Here is a 21,413-nt window from a genome sequence, read left to right as displayed (position 1 = left end):
TGCCCAGGGGATGTAAACTGACCAATCTCCCTGTCCTGGCAATATGACCTCAGAAACCTACCCACATCCTGGTTTACTCTCTCCACCTGCCCATTTCTCTCGAGGTGAAACCCTGAGGTCAGGCTGACTGAGACCCCCAGATGGTCCATGAACGCCTTCCAGACCCTTGATGTAAACTGGGGACCCCGATCAGACACTATATCCTCAGGTACCCCGTAGTTCCGGAAGACGTGTGTAAACAGGGCCTCCGCGGTCTGTAGGGCAGTAGGGAGACCGGACAAAGGAATGAGACGACAGGACTTAGAAAACCAATCCACAACGACCAGGATCGTGGTGTAACCTTGTGACGGAGGAAGATCCGTAACAAAGTTCACCGATAGGTGTGACCACGGCCGTTGTGGAATGGGGAGAGGTTGTAATTTCCCTCTGGGCAGGTGTCTAGGTGCCTTGCACTGGGGCACACCGAACAGGAAGAAACATAAACCCTCACGTCCTGAGCTAAGGTAGGCCACCAGTACTTCCCACTAAGACAGCGCACTGTCCGACCGATGCCAGGATGGCCAGAAGAGGGTGACATGTGAGCCAAATAGATCAAACGATCGCGAACCTCAGACAGAACGTACACACGACCCACTGCACACTGGGGAGGAGTGGGCTCCGTGCGTAACGCCCGCTCGATGTCTGCGTCAACCTCCCATGCCACCGGTGCCACCAGACAAGAAGCCGGAAGTATGGGAGTGGGCTCCCTGGTCCGCTCCTCTGAGTCATACAGCCGGGACAGAGCGTCTGCCTTAGCATTCTGGGAACCTGGTCTGTACGATAGGGTGAACACAAAACGCGTGAAAAACATGGCCCACCTTGCCTGACGAGGGTTCAGTCTCCTCGCTGCCCGTATGTACTCCAGATTGCGGTGGTCAGTCAAAATGAGAAAAGGGTGTTTTGCCCCCTCAAGCCAATGTCTCCACACCTTAAGACCTTTCACAACAGCTAACAGCTCCCGATCCCCCACATCATAGTTTTGCTCCGCCGGGCTGAGCTTCTTCGAAAAGAAAGCACAGGGGTGGAGTTTGGGAGGCGTACCCGAGCGCTGAGACAGTACAGCTCCTATACCAGCCTCGGACGCGTCCACCTCGACTGTGAATTGCAAGGAAGGATCCGGATGAGCCAGCACGGGAGCCGAGGTGAACAGCGCCTTCAGCTGACCAAAAGCTCTGTCCGCCTCAGCTGACCACTGCAGGCGCACCGGTCCGCCCTTCAGCAAAGAGGTTATGGGAGCTGCTACCTGGCCAAAGCCCCGGATAAATCTCTGGTAGTAGTTGGCAAACCCCAAAAATCGCTGCACCTCCTTTACCGTGGTAGGAGTCGACCAATTACGCACGGCTGAAATGCGGTCACACTCCATCTTGACCCCTGACTCTGACAGGCGGTATCCTAAGAAAGAGACGGACTGTTTGAAGAACAGACATTTCTCAGCCTTAACGTACAGGTCATGCTCCAACAGTTTACCAAGCACCTTGCACACCAGGGACACATGCTCGTCGCGTGTAGCGGAGTAGATGAGAATATCATCTATATACACCACTACACCTGTTGATAAAACAAGTTTACTGGAGAACGGAGACCAAGTAGAGACTTTTGGACAAGGTGGATAATTGTATAATATAAGGCAGTTTATTCAGAGGTAAAGATATCTGGAATCGCGTGCACGGACCCGTTCGTCAATCTCGGAGGGAGATATCTGAGAGAGCCCCTAAACATTGTGTGCTGACATTTTATACAATAAAATGAAGTAGGTTGATTCTAGTAGTTCTGATCTTCTGATTGGTCCTGATGAGTTGGGCGAGGTCCCCTCCAGGTTAGTATCACTGTTGCATTGGCTCTGAGTCGGGTTCTCTGTCTTCAGATGTTCAGCCTAAGAGAAGAGGATTTGTGTGTGTGTGTGTGTGTGTGTGTGTGTGTGTATGTGTGTGTGTGTGTGTGTGTGTATGTGTGTGTGTGTGTGTGTGTGTGTGTGTGTGTGTGTGTGTGTGTGTGTGTGTGGGGGTGTGTGTGTGTGTGTCCTCAGAGCAAGAACTCGTGAGTTGGAAGAACTGAGAGACCTATGGCGTGGGTGTTGTTCTTAGCCACCTGCTGATAAGGCTGACAAGATAGAAGTCTTTTGTGCATTGTATTAAATACAAAGGCCCAACACAAGATGGGTCATGCACAAGATTTTAGTCAGACCAAGCTATAACATTATATATTTACTACGACAAATCCCTCTCTTCACGTCTCCCCAGAGACGTGACCAAGTAACAGTAAAGAAGGAAAACTTAAGACGTGACACAAGCTAACAGTGTAATTGGCAAAATAGGGAAAACTTTATCAGAAGATAAAGTTTTGATTCCCCCTCTTCACGTCTCACAAGAGACGTGACAAAAAGCTTAAATGCTGCAATTGGCAAAATAGGGAAAACTTTATCAGAAGATAAAGTTTTACATTCCCCCTCTTCACGTCTCACAAGAGACGTGACACAAAGCTTAAATGCTATTCATCATCCAGATATCCTTGGTCAGCATCGTCAATAGCAAGCAAAGGAAACATCTGACCGTTATCTGCAGGATGCGGATCAATAGCGGTGGTTATAATCCTGGTTGTCAGCGTCCGTATGCATGGAATGCAACAGCATCCACAAAGCACTAGAATTGCAGCAAAAACAGAGATGGATACAAGTATAGAAGAAACAAGCGTTTTATATTTACCAAACGCATCCATCCAAGAGTCCCACATTGAAGTGTCCACCCCTGAGTGGCTCTTCATCTTACCATTAAGAGTCCTCAAACCTTCTAGAGCAATTGTCAAACTTCCATCTGCAGCAGTATTATTAGGAATAAAAGTACAACATTGTTCCCCGAACATAGCACACACACCCCCTCTTTCAGCAAGTAACATATCAACAGCAATTCTATTCTGAAAAGCCATTAATGAAGTTGCAGCTAGTTGTCCATGAACAGCCTCAAAACCTTGTTGAGTCCAGTTTTCTAATTTCTGGACTTTAATGTATGTAGTTAATTCTATCGACGTTTTTATTAATAGTACAACAGTCAGCACCCAAAAGGACGAGCCCCCAAAAACTGTACTCCATGTACCCATGTTCAAGGACAGTTTCACAGACAACAAAGAGAGAGTGTTCTTATCAGCCTGTTATGTGAAACAATCCATATCAGTACAGTGCTCCTCATTAATGCATTCCTTCCAAGCTATTCATCACATACAGATCCAAAAAATAAAACCCAACAATTTTATGGTGTCACTCTAAACAGAGTATAATCACCCTTAAGAATAACAGGATATGGAAATTAAATCACAACATTTAATGTTAATAGAAAATAAAAATAATAATTTTAACCCTCTATTCCTCCCCTACACCTAACATGTACTGAGTTGGCTACCAGCCACCCAGGAATCCTTTACCTTCACATCAGGAAGAATAAACAATCACAGTGGTTAGTAAAAACATAAGGTAATAAATGAGCAAGAACTGAAAATAAATGCGTGTATGTATTTTACTAGGCAAAACATGGATCATCCAGCTTGGTCTCAGAGTCAGTAGCAGAGTCACCTGCATCATCCTGGGCCGGTAACAACAGCATCATACCTGACGCCTGCACCACTCCTACCACTGACCTCCTGAGACAAGGGACGATGCAAGCAGCACAACACATTAACAGCAAAAACACAATTACTAGGGTCAGAAATCCAGTAACCACCATAGAAGAGTACTCACCAAACCAGTCACTCAGCCAGGAAATAAGGCAACATCCACAAAGAACAAGTATACCCATAGAGGCCATAACTTCACCCAGAATAGTCACAACAATAGTTTTCCATTTACCAAATATGTTATCAAACCAACCGTTTATGGAGCTATCAATACCAGAGTTCTCAACCAGTTCGTTCGCCAGCGTGGTGATGGTCACTCAAGCGCTTTGGTCACGGGCCCGTCCGGTGCTATATTGTTGGAGATGAAAGTACAGCACATATATCCAAACAGAACACAAACCCCGTCCCGCTCAGCCAAAAGCATATCTAAAGCTATTCTATTCTGCCATGTCATTAAGCTAGTTGCCGCTGTTTGCTCAGCTAATCCCTTTATTGCATCACGAGTGTGGTTTATAAATATTTTGCTGGTTATATTAAATATAATTTATCCAATCTACATTTTTATTAATTGTTGACCACCAGAAAATACTTGATTCAAACTCAGCTGCGATCTGATTGTGGATCCCATCAATATATATCCTTTCATCAAAGGATCCCGGGAGGAGGTCCTACTTTCTATGTGACAACTCACCAGTCTCTGACACGTTTGATTGTTTGCGTATGTAGGTGAGTTCACAATCAGTTATCACCACACATCCATCAGATGTCAGCACGGGCCTGGTTTTGGCTCCTATAATCCTCTTGCTGCAACAAAGAGGAGAGATTTAGTCATGGTCTCTTTAGGTGTGACATTCTCTGTGTGGGAGCAGGAGCTAAGATGCCCTACCCTGTATCCTATCCTTACTAGTCCTAGAAAAACAATAATAAGAATCCCCTGTGACTTCAAACTGAGGCAACCCAGGTCGGGATGACTTTGTTATCGGGGGAAACAGATAGTGCAAGTTACCATAAGACTCTTTCACCACATTCCCAGGTGGCTTGCATGGAGGAAAAACCTGACAGAGAGTTAAAGCCTGTCAAGGGGAACGGAGTAGTTGTTATCCCTGGTTTGGCTGTCCTACAGGCAAAACAGTCCTCTTTAGACATAGTTTTTTGCCGTATACTGAATCCATTCCAACCACAGGTTAAGATTTCTATACCCCGTTTCCACCTGTACTACTTCCTCCAGGTCTATAGTTTTGCACTATCTTTACCACAGCCCCGGTCTCACTACCTCCCTCAGAGAGGTTTACTCTAGAATTTCCCCTTTCCCTACGTCTAGCTGTCTCCTATGCCTTTTCAACTTGTGTTAGGTTAACTACCACTTCTGGCTGAAACAGGAGGGTCCGTGTGTGTTAGGAATATGGCCCCCACAATCAGACAGCTACCTACCGTCGGGAGACCTGTGAATCCCCACCCTTGCCCTGAGAACATGTCAGATGCCAGAGGCCAACCCATTGCTTTACCTTCTATCGAACTCACACAGGAATGATCAGACAGGGTAAGGGAATCTTCGTTAAGGAGGCAACCCCCGAACCCTAGTGGTGATCGGATCTTTCTCCTAACTCTGTGTTTGTTCGTCAGGTGTAGCTGGTTTTGTACAGTGTGTGACATGCACCCAGATGGATCTCTCAGCTATTCTGCTGGCAAAGGCAGTACTTGGTAGGGCCCTTCCCGCCAGGCCTGATTCAGTCTCCTGGTTAGATAGAGTGGGTCACCTTCTCCTTTAGTTCACCTGTGGGGCACAAAACCTCTGACATACAGGTGTGGTTAATAAACTATCATACATGTTTTTTTTTTTTAAGTATTTTGTCCTCTCCTTCGTATATATTTAATATTTAATCCAACCATCCCCCTCTTTGACACATGATTTGGCCATGTGTCAATATTACCACCTACCTAAACAATCACTTTAGTTAATATTGGTATTTCATTATCCAATTGCCATTCCTCCACTCTCTCTTCTGTTATTTATGGTTCAAATCAAATATATTATTACCAAATTATAATCTTCTTCACAATTTTCACAGTACTATAAATTACCCTCAACTTAGTAAAATAAACTATCTTAAAGTCTTCCTCTCATGCCTTTAGAATGTACTAGTGTGGATGATTAATTAACACCAGAATGTTAAAACAGAGTTCAGAGGCCATTGAAATCATTTAACGAACTGTTTAATCCCATAGTATACTAAACAATTACCATTATTCTAAATATTTCATAAATGTTAGTTATCCCAAGTGTTCATTAAGTCCTCATGACATTCATTCTCATAAGAAATCATATATACCCCAAACTCAGCCAAAACCTAAAAAACTCCATAAAATTCACTGTGTGCTTCTCTAAGACCTATCACCCTTGACCTGCTGAAAACCCTCCAAAATTGAAACAACAAGACTTTATTAACATCATACTAGGTGTGTTGTTTTCTATTTGAAAACCCCAATTAAAAAACAACAACCAGACAGCCAGGTCATGAGGACTCCTGATTCCTCTCTTCCCCTTCTGCCTACAGTTTCTTAACTGGTGCCCTTTCCTTGCAGTAACTCCACGGTTCCTCACATTCTCTAGCAAAATGTCCCGTTTTGTCACAATTGTAACACTTCCACTCACTCCTGTCTCCACTATTACTATTTCCTTCTTGTCTGTCTTTGCTACCGTAACCTCTCTTCTCTCCTAGGTATTGACTAATAGTCTCACTGTCTCTAATTCAACACAAAACCCCATCATCCAATTAATTTTCATACCCATTACTGTCAATGCCAAATTAGGTTTCTCTGTTCCTGTTGAAGTGCTGAGTCAATAGTAGCCAATTCAAACACCTCACAATTTGGATCAAAAGGGTTCCTTAGTCTTCCCCCCACTAGAGTCTACTATTTCTCCCTCAAGGACTAATCACGCCTTATCTTCCTCTTTCTCACGCTCAAAGCTGGGGGATGGACTTCTCTCTCCTCTCTCCTGTCTGATGGATTGCATGTCTCTCTGAGACTATTACACAATTCGGTTATTTTCCCAACATACTCTCCGTAATCGGCCCATGGCAAAAGTGTCCTATGGGCATCCCCTGAAACCCACTGCCCTCTAACGGCAGCCCAAACCTTACTATTCCTGTCATGGGGTGGGTCATTCTTTCTACCGCTCTGGCCACGTCCTCTGTGTTCATGGCCTGTCTGCTAAATGGCATATTATTATTATTACTGTATACATCTAAGGTTGCTGGGGCCCCTTTCATTCCCCCCCCCATCGATTAGGTAAGGCTATCAGTGGGTACTTGCCCCCTCCTACTCTCTCTCTCTCTCTCACTGCTCATTTCTCCTTTACACACCTTATGTATCTGTTTTAAGCATGGATTCGAGTTTATCTGCGTCCAGACGTCCCTCAAAACCATACCTCTCCCTCCACCTGGTTATATAATGGAGATTTGAAGCTATCCCTGGATTCCATTTTAATTACATCAAGCATTTCTCGTCCCCAGTAAATTCTGGGACCTCTTGTGAGGATTTGCCCCCCCCCCCATGGTTGGTACTGTTAAAAATCCCTTAGCCACCTCTTCTATATTACAAGTAAATTTAAAGTAATTCAAAATAGCTTCACACAACAACCCCTCATAAGGAGTGCTCAGCAGGAGTCCAATTCCTATCAGAAAACATACATACAAACATTTACCTCTGGTCAATTTCGGTGATTCTCCCCCACCTAATGATGGGTCAAATCTTATCCACTCATACGTCAAAACACACCTACCACACAACCTATCTAAAATAGGACCTTTTAACTGTGGAAACTCACAACCTATCAGGGATAGTAGTGACGGCCATGGCTATTTCAGTATATATATATATATGTATATAGAATTTCGGGTAAGGTCCGACTATCTTGGTGTACTTAGCCCGTCACTGGCCGAGGCCAGCAATGTATTCTTGGTGCCAACACCGACTTATCTCAGGTGCCCCACCCTCGTACACAAAGAATTTTCAATAATTTATTATTAGGAATTATTTTGCAAAAGTTATTATTGTTTTTCAGTTATTCGAGTTATTATATATTTTCCCAAAAGGTATCAGAATCGCCCTTTTGGAACAATATATTAGCAAACCCGAGCGCTTCTAAAATAATTATCAATTTTATCCTAGGAATTATTTTGCAAAAGTTATTATTGTTTTTCAGTTATTCGAGTTATTATATATTTTCCCAAAAGGTATCAGAATCGCCCTTTTGGAACAATATATTAGCAAACCCGAGCGCTTCTAAAATAATTATCAATTTTATCCTAGGAATTATTTTGCAAAAGTTATTATTGTTTTTCAGTTATTCGAGTTATTATATATTTTCCCAAAAGGTATCAGAATCGCCCTTTTGGAACAATATATTAACAAACTCGAGCGCTCCTAAAATAATTATCAATTTAATTTTAGAATTTAGGGAAATACCAACACCACAAGAGGGAAAAAGTACAAGTCAGCTTTCAGCGTAGCGGCTGCATAACGTGCCGAATAGGACTCAGTGGTCCTCTTAAAAGTTATCAACTAGTTAGTCTCATGAAACGGCCAATCTTACACAACATTCAGGTTAACATTTCAACATTCACATTTGCATTACATATCAGCATCAACACATTAATTCAGTTTGAGTTCCTCACAGTACATCTAGTTGAGTGCCAAGTCAACCGTTGCCCGACTATCTGAACTTGTATTTTTATTTTATTTTATTGATTCTCCTCAAGGAGACTCCCAGTCGTTTAAACCATTCAACTGGCGTCTAGTCGGGAGAACCTTTTCTGGACTTGGATTCTCACGGAATTAACTCAACCCGACTATCTGAATCTTTTTATCAAGTCACCAGATCCTTCTCTTGTGGATCAAATAAAAGGGTCCATTTCTTGTGAACCAAACCTCTGTAATAGGCTCCTCACTAGAGAGCCACACTTCAACAGAAAATAAAAGTCGGTCCTTCTCTCGTGAACCACTGTAACTAGACTTCTTCTCTTAGAGTCACATTTCAACAGTAAAAACCTAAGATTTATCAGCATCCACAGCAAAAATAAAAGGGCCCTTCTCTTGTGAACCAAAACCTCTGTAACTAGACTCCTCCCCTAGAGAGTCACATTTCAACAGTAAAAACCTAAAGAATTCAGATATCTTTACATATATGCCTTTTGAGTCATAATAGATATGTTATAAATTTAACAGTAATCCATACTCACGCTCAGTACTACTGATCTTAATTTTGGTTTATCATATAATACAATATGCAGATTTTGTTTTAACAGGTTCTGCTTACCTTTGTTTTGAAGGCCGTCTAGATCAGTTTCCTGAGGCGAGCTGGATTCCCGGCTGCTCCTGCGAACAGGTCACCCGTCCTTTCTGATCCGTCTCTTACTTGTCTCCTTTCTCTATCAACTTTCTATGGACCGAATTCAGAGAAGAAAACCATCCTCTGCTACCAATTTTGTTGATAAAACAAGTTTACTGGAGAACGGAGACCAAGTAGAGACTTTTGGACAAGGTGGATAATTGTATAATATAAGGCAGTTTATTCAGAGGTAAAGATATCTGGAATCGCGTGCACGGACCCGTTCGTCAATCTCGTAGGGAGATATCTGAGAGAGCCCCTAAACATTGTGTGCTGACATTTTATACAATAAAATGAAGTAGGTTGATTCTAGTAGTTCTGATCTTCTGATTGGTCCTGATGAGTTGGGCGAGGTCCCCTCCAGGTTAGTATCACTGTTGCATTGGCTCTGAGTCGGGTTCTCTGTCTTCAGATGTTCAGCCTAAGAGAAGAGGATTTGTGTGTGTGTGTGTGTGTGTGTGTGTGTGTGTATGTGTGTGTGTGTGTGCGTGTGTGTGTGTATGTGTGTGTGTGTGTGTGTGTGTGTATGTGTGTGTGTGTGTGTGTGTGTGTGTGTGTGTGTGTGGGGGTGTGTGTGTGTGTGTCCTCAGAGCAAGAACTCGTGAGTTGGAAGAACTGAGAGACCTATGGCGTGGGTGTTGTTCTTAGCCACCTGCTGATAAGGCTGACAAGATAGAAGTCTTTTGTGCATTGTATTAAATACAAAGGCCCAACACAAGATGGGTCATGCACAAGATTTTAGTCAGACCAAGCTATAACATTATATATTTACTACGACACACCCTGTCCGTGCAGATCCCTGAAAATCTCATCGACAAAAGATTGAAAGACTGAGGGAGCATTCATCAACCTGTACGGCATGACGAGGTACTCATAGTGACCAGAGGTGGTTCTAAATGCCGTCTTCCACTCGTCCCCTTCCCGGATACGGACCAGATTGTACGCTCTCCTGAGGTCCAATTTTGTGAAGAAGCGCGCCCCGTGCAATGACTCTGTCATACTAGCTATGAGGTAGAGGATAGCTGTATTTTACGGTTATCTGATTTAGACCTCGATAGCCAATGCACGGGCGTAAACCCGTGTTAGTTAAATAAAATAAAGGTTACACACACAAACCTCCATCCTTCTTCTTCAAAAAAATGAAACTCGAGGAGGCAGGGGAAGTGGAGGGCCGAATGTATCCCTGTCCCAAAGATTCGGTTACATATGTCTCCATAGCCACCGCCTCCTCCTGTGACAGAGGATACACGTGACTCCTGGGAAGTGCAGCGCCCTCCTGGAGATCTATCGCACAATCCTCTCGTCGATGGGGTGGTAATTGAGTCGCCTTCTTCTTACAGAAGGCGAGAGCCAAATCGGCATATTCTGAGGGAATGTGCATTGTGGAGACATGGTTTGGACTCTCCACCGTAGTTGCCCCTACGGAAACACCTACACACCTTCCCGAGCACTGAGGTGACCATCCCTTAAGAGCCCTCTGTTGCCACGAAATCCTGGGGTCATGGGTGGCTAGCCAGGGAAGCCCCAGCACCACAGGAAACGCAGGAGAATCGATAAGGAAGAGACTAATTCTCTCCTCATGACCCCCCTGTGTCTCCATCCGGAGTGGAACTGTGACCTCCCTAACCAGACCCGACCCTAAAGGGTGACTATCTAGGGCACGTATGGGGAAGGGCACATCTACAGGCAATATAGGAATCCCTAATTTATGCGCAACCAGCCTATCCATAAAATTCCCAGCTGCGCCGGAATCTACGAGCGCCTTATGCTGGGAATGTGGGGAAAACCCAGGGAAATTTACATTGACCATCATGTGAACAACAGGGAGCTCTGGGTGAGTTGGATGCCTACTCACCTGGGATGGCCCACCAGGGCCCTGCCTGCTGCCTCGATTCCATGAAGGTCCTCTCCTGCACCGGCCCGCAGTGTGTCCTCTGCAGCCACAGTTGGTGCAGGAGACCACCCCCTTGCCGAGTCTCTCCACATCAGCACCTCCAAGCTCCATACGAGTGGAGTCGGAAGTGCTGGGGGATGGACGGACCCTGATCCGGACGTCCGCGGAGGGCCAACAGGTTATCCAGCCGGATCGATAAATTTACCAGCTGGTCTAGGTTTAGATTTGTGTCCCTTTAGGCCAGCTCCCTACGAACGTCCTCCCGTAGACTGCATCGGTAGTGGTCAATCAGGGCCCTCTCATTCCATCCCGCGCTGGCTGCCAGTGTCCTGAAATCCAGGGCGAAGTCCTGTGCGCTCCTCCTTCCCTGTCTGAGGTGAAACAGACACTCCCCCGCTGCTCTCCCCTCCGGTGGATGATCGAATACTGCCCGGAAACGGTGGATAAAATCCTCGTAACGTACGGACTCAGCGTCTATTCCACCCCACTCCGCGTTGGCCCATTCCAGCGCTCTGCCCGACAGACAGGAGATGAGGGCGGACACGCTCTCGTATCCCGAGGGAGCCGGGTGGATGGTTGCCAGGTAGAGCTCCACCTGGAGCAGGAAACCCTTACACCCAGCAGCTGTCCCATCATATTCCCTCGGGAGCGAGAGCTGAATTCCACTGGATCCAGGGTTTGATGGTCTTGATGGGGAAGAAATCGGAGGAGGAGGAAGTGTAGGAAAACCACCTCTCTCCCATCGATCCACGGTGTTCACCACTTGATCCATAGCCAAACCTAGAGTCTGCAGCATGGTTGAGTGCTGCTGGATGCGTTCCTCCACCGAGGCGCTGGGATCGGACATGCCTGCTGACTCCATAGATGCGTGTGATTCTGTCAACGTCTGGGTGAAGTGGTGAAACGGAATCAGGCGCAGGACACAGAACTGAGAAATGAATGGATTTACTAAAACAAAAGTAAACCATAACCAACCCTCCACGCAGGGAAGAGCAGCACAACAGCTCACCAAACGACGTAAAACAACGGACAATCACGCACAAACCCAGGAGGGAAAACAGAGGTAATTATAGAGAAACAAATAAGCATAATGGGTAACAGGTGTGAATAATAAAGACAAGTGTAACACAGAAACATAGATCGTGGCAGCTAGTACTCCGGTGACGACGAATGCCGAAGCCTGCCCGAGCAAGGAGGAGGGGCAGCCTCGGCTGTATTCATGACAGACCCACTGGGAATGTGATGAAAGAAATAAAAGCTTAAATAAATCATTCTCTCTACTATTATTCTGACATTTCACGTTCTTAAAATAAAGTGGCGATGCTAACTGACCTAAAACAGGGAATTCTTACTAGGATTAAATGTCAGGAATTGTGAAAAACTGAGTTTAAATGTATTTGGCTAAGGTGTATGTAAACTTACGACTTCAACTGTATTCAGATTTGGAAACAATAGTGGCAGGACCAAGCTTTCTCATGCAAAAAATAACAGAGCCATCACTTATCAGTCAGGAGAAGCCTTGAGATTAGGAAGTGCACACGCCTGCAGCCTGTCGCAGTTCACCAGTTTCAGAGATAGGCCCTCTCTGCACACAAAGTCTCCAGCCACAAATACATTTGCACATAAAATTTATTTTATTTTATTTTTATTCATTTAGCAGACGCTCTTATCCAGAGCGATTTACAGGAGCAATTAGGGTTAAGTGCCTTGCTCAAGGGCACATCGACAGATTTTTCACCTAGTCGGCTCGGGGATTAGAACCAGCAACCTTTCGGTTACTGGCACAACGCTCTTAACCACTAAGCTACCTAAAACATCCCATCTAACCCATAACACATGATAAAACATATCAATCAATACTTAAATATGGTTTAAACATGGCATGTTCATAAGCCATTCTCAACCTGTGGTAGAAATATTGAACTCAAAAGTATCTCTCAAAAAAACGGAGCTATTAATACGCAACAAAGCCGAGCTGGTCCATTGAGCAACTGCCTGCCCTGACTGAACTCTCCTTTTACACAGAATCAATGCATAGTCATGTTTATACAACCTACACAGTTACCCAAAGTCCAAGTTCAAGTACCACGCATAGTTTCCTTACAAGGGCTACGTGTGCTTCTCTAGGTGGGGCCTCTGTCTCTTATCCTATTATGATGGCGTGACTCAGACACTTTCTTTAAAAGTAATATACATACACACATTAAAGAACAGTTACACACTGCATGGACTATATTCACTATTCAAGCATGCATCTGGATTGTTTTACCTTTTTCATTTCACAACATTTGTATTAGAAAATCATCTATATATTCCCTCCTTTGGGACTTTCAAAGTCCCAATAAAACAAAACTTAACATAAAATGAATGTAAGCATGTGCATATACTTATTCTTAGCCTTGCCATCTGTGGTTACATTTTATAAGAATATATATTCAGACCAATGTATCTTCCTCATTGTCTGACCCATCCTGATGAGGACAAGGAGCCCAGTCAGGTACTGGGTACAAATCCGGAAGGTTTCCCTCTAAGCTAACCTCCAATTGTTGCTGTTGAGCTGAGCTTTGTAACCATGACAGGCCCATCCACCCCCAGGGACAACACCATACAGACATTCAGGATTCCCAAATGGGCAGTCCATTGGTCCTCCTTTAATATTACAGGGCTTTCCATATTCGTTAACATACTGTCCTGGAGCTCCCTGAACAGGGTGTATTTCTTTGGTTGAATTATTAACAATTGTCTGTACAGTCATTTGCTTTACTGTGGTTTGGATCAAAAGTGATTTCAACAAAGGCAGTACACAACAAAAGACCATTCCCATTACTACAAGTGCTATGCCTATCATGATCGCCATTTTTGTAAACATTGCTCCCCACTTTCCCAAAGTTAAGTCCATCCAATCCCGAGTGTGAGCGTCATGCCCAGCATTGTCCTTAACTTCTTTTCGCAGTCCTTTGAGCTTAGTCATTGCTTCAGTAAATGAACCATCCGGGGCAGTATTATTGGGAATGAAGGTACAACATTCATCCCCAAACATAACACAAACTCCACCTTTTTCTGCCAACAGCCAGTTTAAAGCCTGCCTATTCTGCCATGTCATTCTACTTGTAGCCTGTACTTGCTCTCCCAGAGCTGTTAACGCAGAGTCTGTGTAATTAATACCTTTGTTGATTATAGTAAATATAATTGATCCATTCTAGGTTTTTGTTGGGTGATATCCAGACGAATATTGATTCAAATCCTGCTTTAATCCCCACATCATCAGGCCCCATCTCCTGACTCTCCGGATTTTCAGGATGGAGTGCCTGCTGGCCTTCGATGTTGGTGCTGAGGCTCGTGCTTGCTTCTTCTTCTTCTTGGACTCCACCTGGTGCCTCGACATCCTCAGCTTCCTCATGGCTCGCCGGTGGCAGGCCGGTTCCCTTCGACATCCTGGTGCAGTGATTCAGATGGTACCACGTTGTACTCCCTTCCACCTGTATCGCTGTGGACGTCGCTCGGATCACTGTGTATGGTCCTGCTCTCCTGGGCTCGTTCCACTTTCTGCGGAACACTCGGATGTAGATTTGGTCTCCTGGGATCACCGGTCCTGGCTCCTCTGGTCTGGGTTCTGGTTCTCGCCTTTTTTCCTGGAGATAGATCACTTTATGTATAGCAGTTAGTTGTCTTACATATGCTTTAAGCTCCATCTCTAATTGTTCCAATGAGGGTCCTTTGTAGGGCCCTCTCAGAACTGGCACTGGCATGGGTCAACCCGTAAGCATTTCATGCGGGGTTAGGTGCATATTTCTGTTAGTTTGCATGTGATAACTCATCAAAGCTAGTGGTAGTGCATCCACCCAATTGAGCTTTGCACTGGTACATATTTTATTCAATTTAGCCTTGAGGGTTCCACCTATTCTCTCAACCATTCCTTGCGACTGCGGGCGATATACACACCCCAGTCTTTGCTTAATTTTTAACTGCTGTAGTACTTGCTTCACCGTTTTCTGAATAAATGCTGATCCATTGTTTGAACTGATTTCTGTCAGTATTCCAAATCTGGGTATTACTTCTCTGTTTAGAAATGTGATTACTGTCCCTGATCCTAGGTCTGCTGATGGTACCGCATCTACCCATCTGCTAAATCTATCTATGATCACTAGCATGTATCTTTTGCCATTCACCTTTTTTATCATATCTACATAGTCCATGACCAGGTGTCGAAATGGTCCCTCTGGGACTGGTATGTGACCTATAGGCGTAGTTATTCCTTTTTGAATATTGTTTTGTGCACACACCTCACATTTAGTTAATGCCTCATCTACCGTTGCCTGTAGATATGGTGACCGGTATCCTTGTTTTTTAATTTTCCTTATCACTTCCCCCCTTGCACAATGGTCAAAACCATGCGCATCAGTTATCAGTAGATTGAGCAACATAATGGGTATTACTATGGTTCCTTCACGAGACCTCCATATTCCTGTCGAATCTTTGGTGGCCCCTCTTTGGTGCCACATTGTTTGTTCATAAGGTCCTGCCCTTTCCTGCATCCTAATTATGTCGTCTGGTTGTGGTATAGATTCAATAATGACCATAGGTGCCATTAACACTGGGACGGTGCATTTAGATGCCTTTTTGGCAGCTTCATCAGCCGCATTGTTTCCTTTGATTACAAGCCCATTTCCTTTCTTATGCGCCTGACACTTTATTATCGCCAGTTTTGTGGGGTACATTAACGCTTTTATTAATTTTACAATCTGCTCGTGGTGTTGTATGGGTGTACCATCTGAGAATGGGTGTACCATCTGAATCCTTGGCCTCCATTCCCTTGTTTACTAGTAAAGTAATGTGTGGGGCAGCACCAGAAATATTATACCATTTTGCCACAAAGTCTGAGCCGTCCCTGTCTGTTACCTCCATTGCTGCTCCCTGTTTTCGTATGACTATGTACTGAGACATAATTGGTACTGATTTCCCATTTGTGTTTAACAACCATAGCTGTTTTAAAAGATCATCACGATAGGGATCGTATTGCATTGTGCAATGATATTCTTATTTTCCCCAATCTGCTTCTGGTATCTGAGCCTGAATAAACCTACCCCACTTCTTGACTGTCTTATCTACTTCTGTCTCAATGCCCCCTAACCAATATACATTTGCTGTGCCCTGTGTCATTACCATTTGTAAGTTTAACCCTGCTTTATCTATAATTACCCCTTCAGAGGAACACCAAATTTGTATACCCATTTTGCATAGGGCAGCTCTTCCTACTAAATTGACAGGGGTGTGTTCTGATACGAGTATAGGGAGGGTTGCTGATTTGATCATCCGCTGTCAGGCGAACTGGAGCTGTCATTGGAATTAACTGCGTTTGTCCCGAGAAACCTACAGTTTTGGCGTATTTGCCAGACATGGGGAGGTGAGAGGCATAATTTGGACTTACACAAGTGTAAGTGGCTCCAGTATCTATCATCATGGGTGTGCCTCTATTTTCTATTTGAACCTGCAGCATAGGTTCTTGATCAGCTCGCGTAGTTAACACTGGAAACTGACCCTTCCCTGTAGGATTCTCTGGGCATCCCTAGTACCCCTGATTAGGCCCTGCCCATGGGTTCACAGGACCTTGGAATTGTTTCTGATTTTGTTGCCAGCCGCCAGTTTGTTTCCAATTACTTTGGTTTCTCTTCCCCTGTTGTTGCCAGGGGTTTGTGGGGCAGTTTCATCTGGTATGCCCCAGCAGATTCCAGGTGGCCCTTGTGGGCCCCGATTTCCTCCTTTTTGATTGTTTTGCAGAGGTTTTTGTTGTCTATTGTTCCATTGCTGGGGTTGTTGTGCATACACATTCACTACTGGTGGTGTAGGTTGCACTTGAGCCTGTGGCGCGGGAAGCAGTTGTAGCCCTCCGGAGGAGACTGCAGCCACCATTCCTGTCTCAGTCATAGGTGCTGTTACTGGAGCCTGGATTTTCTTCTTCCCTTTGTTTGTCAGTTCTTCCAGCTGGAGTAGAGTCAACTTTCTTTGAATGTCTCTCCCCTGTTCCATGAGTCTCTGTTCATCCTTTCTGTGTTTTTCTACTGCATGTATCACATGGTCACAGAATTCTTTGTGTGACTTTGAGGTTAGTCCTACCACATCCTCCAGCCTGCTTTTCACTGGCTGGGGCATGGCCTCTATCACTGAGTTTCGGAACAGAGTTGTCATTAGTGGATCCCCTTCTGGGTCTCATTCTATTTCCAGTCACCATCGTTTCATCTGTTCGTGTAGGTAGGCAGCTGGATTCTCCGTTTCACCCAGTGTTCCTCCTTTTAGTGACTTGGGGTCAATTGTCGCCGGATATTCCAGTCTCAGTGCTCGCCAGACTTCAGGGCGGTGTGAGTCAAAGTCCATCCCGTCTCCTTGCGGGTCACTCACTTCTCTCCCCAGGTCACTGTTCCTCAGTACATCCTCCATTTTTGCCTTTCCTACCACCCTCGCCAACAGTACCTTCAGATCCCCCACAGCCAGCAGTTTGCTCCTCAAAGGTTCTTATCCATTTTCCTGCCCCATCATGCAAATCTGGCAGGCAGGCAACCAATCCTTCCAGGTCCTGTGATCCCCATGGAACATAATGTGCCTGGGTACCTTTTATTAAGATTGGATATTGCCCCTCATATTCAGTGTTCTCCTTTTCCGCACTCTTTCCTCCCTTACTTCTTGGTTGCAGACTCCCCCTCACATTTCAGCCGCTGCTCTTTCTTCCTCGTCCTCTAGTTCCCTGTCAGCCTGTTGTCTAACCCAGCTCTGTTCTCTCTCCATTTCTTCCTTTTTCATCAATTTTCTCATCATTTTGTCTATTTCTCTTCTTATTAGTTCGTCTGTTGCTTCGATAGTTGTCATATCTTCATCCGGAGATTCCCCATCGTCTTCTTTTGTCATCTTAATTTTTCTAAAGCCTCCCTTAACCCTCCATAGCAGTCCAATCTGTTAGGCTTTGTTTCTGTCCTTTGTTTGATTCTTCCTGCTTCTTTCGGGTCCTTTTCTCTCCTTCGGGAAGATGTAAAAGGAGTTCTTTCTTCTTCCATTTCTATTTCTCCTTTTATTGATACTACTCCGGACACCTGTGGATATTGTCCTCCGGTGTATGGCGGAGGTCCCATGGACCAGTCCACTTTCTTTCTGTTTGTTTTCTCATCATCTTCTCTCAACATGTTTCTGGCTTCTCGTATGTTTTTTTTTTAGCAGTCCTTCTCCCTCTATTTTAAACATATTGAATACTTATTTTTCTTTTTCTCTTTTGGCGTTCCTCTTCTTTCCTGTGTCTTTTGTTTTATAGTTTTTTGTTAGTGTTTCCATTTCCTCACACACCGAGAAGTCAAACGTTCCTCCTTCTGGCCATTTGGTGCCCATCTTCCTGGTGCGTTGTTCAAATTTTTTTTGATGTTTTTATAATTTTTCCCTTGTGTAGGGGATACCTAGCACTCAGGATTTCTACCGCCATTTTATTCATATTTATGGCCTGTATTTTTGAACTCCTTAATGCCAGTCCCAAGTTTTAACCCCTTTTTGGTTTATTTTAATATTCATACTATTGTTGTTCCCTAGTTCCTTTTTATCTTGTTACTTGCTTTTCTCTTATTGTTAATCTATTCGTGTCTTTGATTCTTTTAGCCAGAACTTATTTATCATAAATGTTTGTTTGGTTATTTCTTATATCTCCTGATGTCCACTTTCCTCTTGTGTAGAACACCTCATGAATCTTCCCCTTGCATATTACTCCTATTTCCCAACCACTGAATATCTAGTTATCATAAATATATGTTCGGTTTTTCTCTTATCTTTCCTGATGTCCACTTTTCTTTTGTGTGGAACACCTCATGAATCTTTCCTTTGCTCGTGTTTTTCTTAACTTCAAACCACTTAACTGTATTCACACACCGTTCACTCTTCCTCTCTTAGTGTGAGACCGGGTGCGTCCTCTCTACCAGGTTACACTTAAGCAACGGACCAGAAGAGGTGCGCCAACCTTTCCCCACCAGCGACAGAAGCTTTCACACGTTTTTTCTTTCCTTTTTCTTTCTTTCAGTATTTCAATCACACATGCATTCACACTTTTCTCCCTGGTGCAGACCGGGTGCGTCCTCTCTACCAGGTTACACTCAAGCAATGACCCAGAAGAGGTGCGCCAGCCTTTCCCCACCAGAGCAGAATGATTTTCACACTCACTTGCACTCTCACCCTTCCATACGCTTTCCTAAGCGACCTGTAAATTCAGCCCCTTTCCTGATTCACTTCCTCAACACAAGAAAAGCGATATTATACAGGGTTTTTGCCTACCTATGCAGCCCTCTAAATGATTAACTTCCTCAACACATTTAGAGCGGTATTCACAGGACTTCTGCCTACCCTACGCTTTCCTAAGGGACCTGTAAATTCAGCCCCTTTCCTGATTCACTTCCTCAACACAAGAAAAGCGGTATTATACAGGGTTTTTGCCTACCTATGCAGCCCTCTAAATGATTCACTTCCACAACACATTTAGAGCGGTATTCGCAGGACTTCTGCCTACCCTACGCTTTCCTAAGCGACCTGTAAATTCAACCCCTTTCCTGATTCAATTCCTCAACACAAGAAAAGCGTTATTATACAGGATTTTTGCCCACCTATGCAGCCCTCTAAATGATTCACTTCCTCAACACATTTAGAGTGGTATTCGCAGGACTTCTGCCTACCTATGCAGTTATATACCATACGCTTTCCTAAGCAACCTGTAAATTCAGCCCCTCTCCTGATTCACTTCCTCGACACAAGAAAAGCGGTGTTATACAGGATTTTTGGCCACCTATGCAGCCCTCTAAGCGATTCACTTCCTCGACATGCCTAGAGCGGTATTCGCAGGACTTCGTATTTATTTTCTGATCGCCCAAACCGATGGACAGCCGCTCGTGCTGAAGCGACCCAGACAGAATGATCAGCAGGGTGAATCAAATGAATCGATCGAATTGAACAAATGCCCCAGATGAACAACCGAGTGACTTCGATTATTGAATGCACAAATTGAGTGATCGACCCAAACAGATTGACCAGACTGACCAGAGGAGCAACCTGAATGAGACAGATGAAACATCCAACTCAATCACACTGAATGAATCACAATGAATCAGACAGAACGAGCAGCCGGACGAACAAATGAATCAGACGATTCGAACAAATGCCTCAGACGAATCAACCGAGTGGCCTCGATGAGTACAAAACAAGTCAGACAAAACAATCGAATGAATCAAGCGGATTTGATCATACTGACCAGATGAGCAACACGAACGAGACAGATAAAACATCCAACCTGATCACAACTGAATGAACCACAATGACCCAAGTAAACCACCCACCTGCCCGGACCGAGCAGATCTACTCTTACTTAAACTATTTTCTATGTATTGCAACCCTCAAGGCTTTTTATCCCTTTATCATTTAGCATGCATTTCGAATTCAAAAGCTCCCAGTTTCTGGTTTTCTAGTTCTTAAATTTGGAGAGACCTACTTGGTGTACTGCAGCTGGGGTCGGGCCCCGGAGCGAACCACACAAACTTTATACTATTAAGTAAGAACTTTTGCTTACCTTTTTTTAGTGGCCACTTGTTTGTGTAGCTCGTCCAAGCCGTTCACAGCTGCAGGTGTTCACCGTCTCTGGTCCCTGTTTGTCACTCCTGGCTAGCTCGCCATTTATGTGGTAGAAATATTTAACTTGAGTATCTCTCAAAAAACCGGAGCTCGTGATTTCAGAAATATACTTTATGAAAGTGCAACAAAGCCGAGCTGGTCCATGGAGCAACTGCCTGCCCTGACTCTGAGCTCTCCTTTTACACAGAATCAATGCATAGTCATGTTTATACAACCTACACAGTTACTCCCTTCTATGTACATGATTAACATCTTTCGATGTCACGCCACCACCATCTTCCAAAGTCCTACTCCAAGTACCACGCATAGTTTCCTTACAAGGGCTACGTGCGCTTCTCTAGGTGGGGCCTCGGTCTCTTATCCTATTATATTGGTGGCGTGACTCAGACACTTTCTTAAAAAGTAATATACATACACACATTAAAGAACAGTTACACACTGCATGGACTATATTCACTATTCAAGCATGCATCTGGATTGCAAAATATCAATCATGTTTACTATGTTTTACCTTTTTTATAATTTCACAACATTTGTATTAGAAAATCATCTATAAACCATATACATTTAAGACATTCCTCATGCATGGCTTCATGCATAGCAGTATAATCAGTTCTCAGATATGTACAGTTGCATTGTGTATATTTCCCACACATAGTAAGAATGAGCAGGCCCATTCCCAGGAGCCATGACCTGACTCTGGCTCAGGCTCCCTCCTTGTATGCCACTCTGTACCACACTCTGTTTCACTTAGTCCTACTGCTTGTCTTTGTGATTAACTCAAGTTAAAAAAGATTTAACTATGTTCAACATATAGTTTTAACTTATAGTCTACTTGGGAGC

The sequence above is a fragment of the Coregonus lavaretus genome (genome assembly GCF_964263955.1).
Source record: "Coregonus lavaretus genome assembly, chromosome: 12".
In the NCBI taxonomy this organism is placed as follows: domain Eukaryota; kingdom Metazoa; phylum Chordata; class Actinopteri; order Salmoniformes; family Salmonidae; genus Coregonus; species Coregonus lavaretus.
This window is presented reverse-complemented; position numbering follows the sequence as displayed.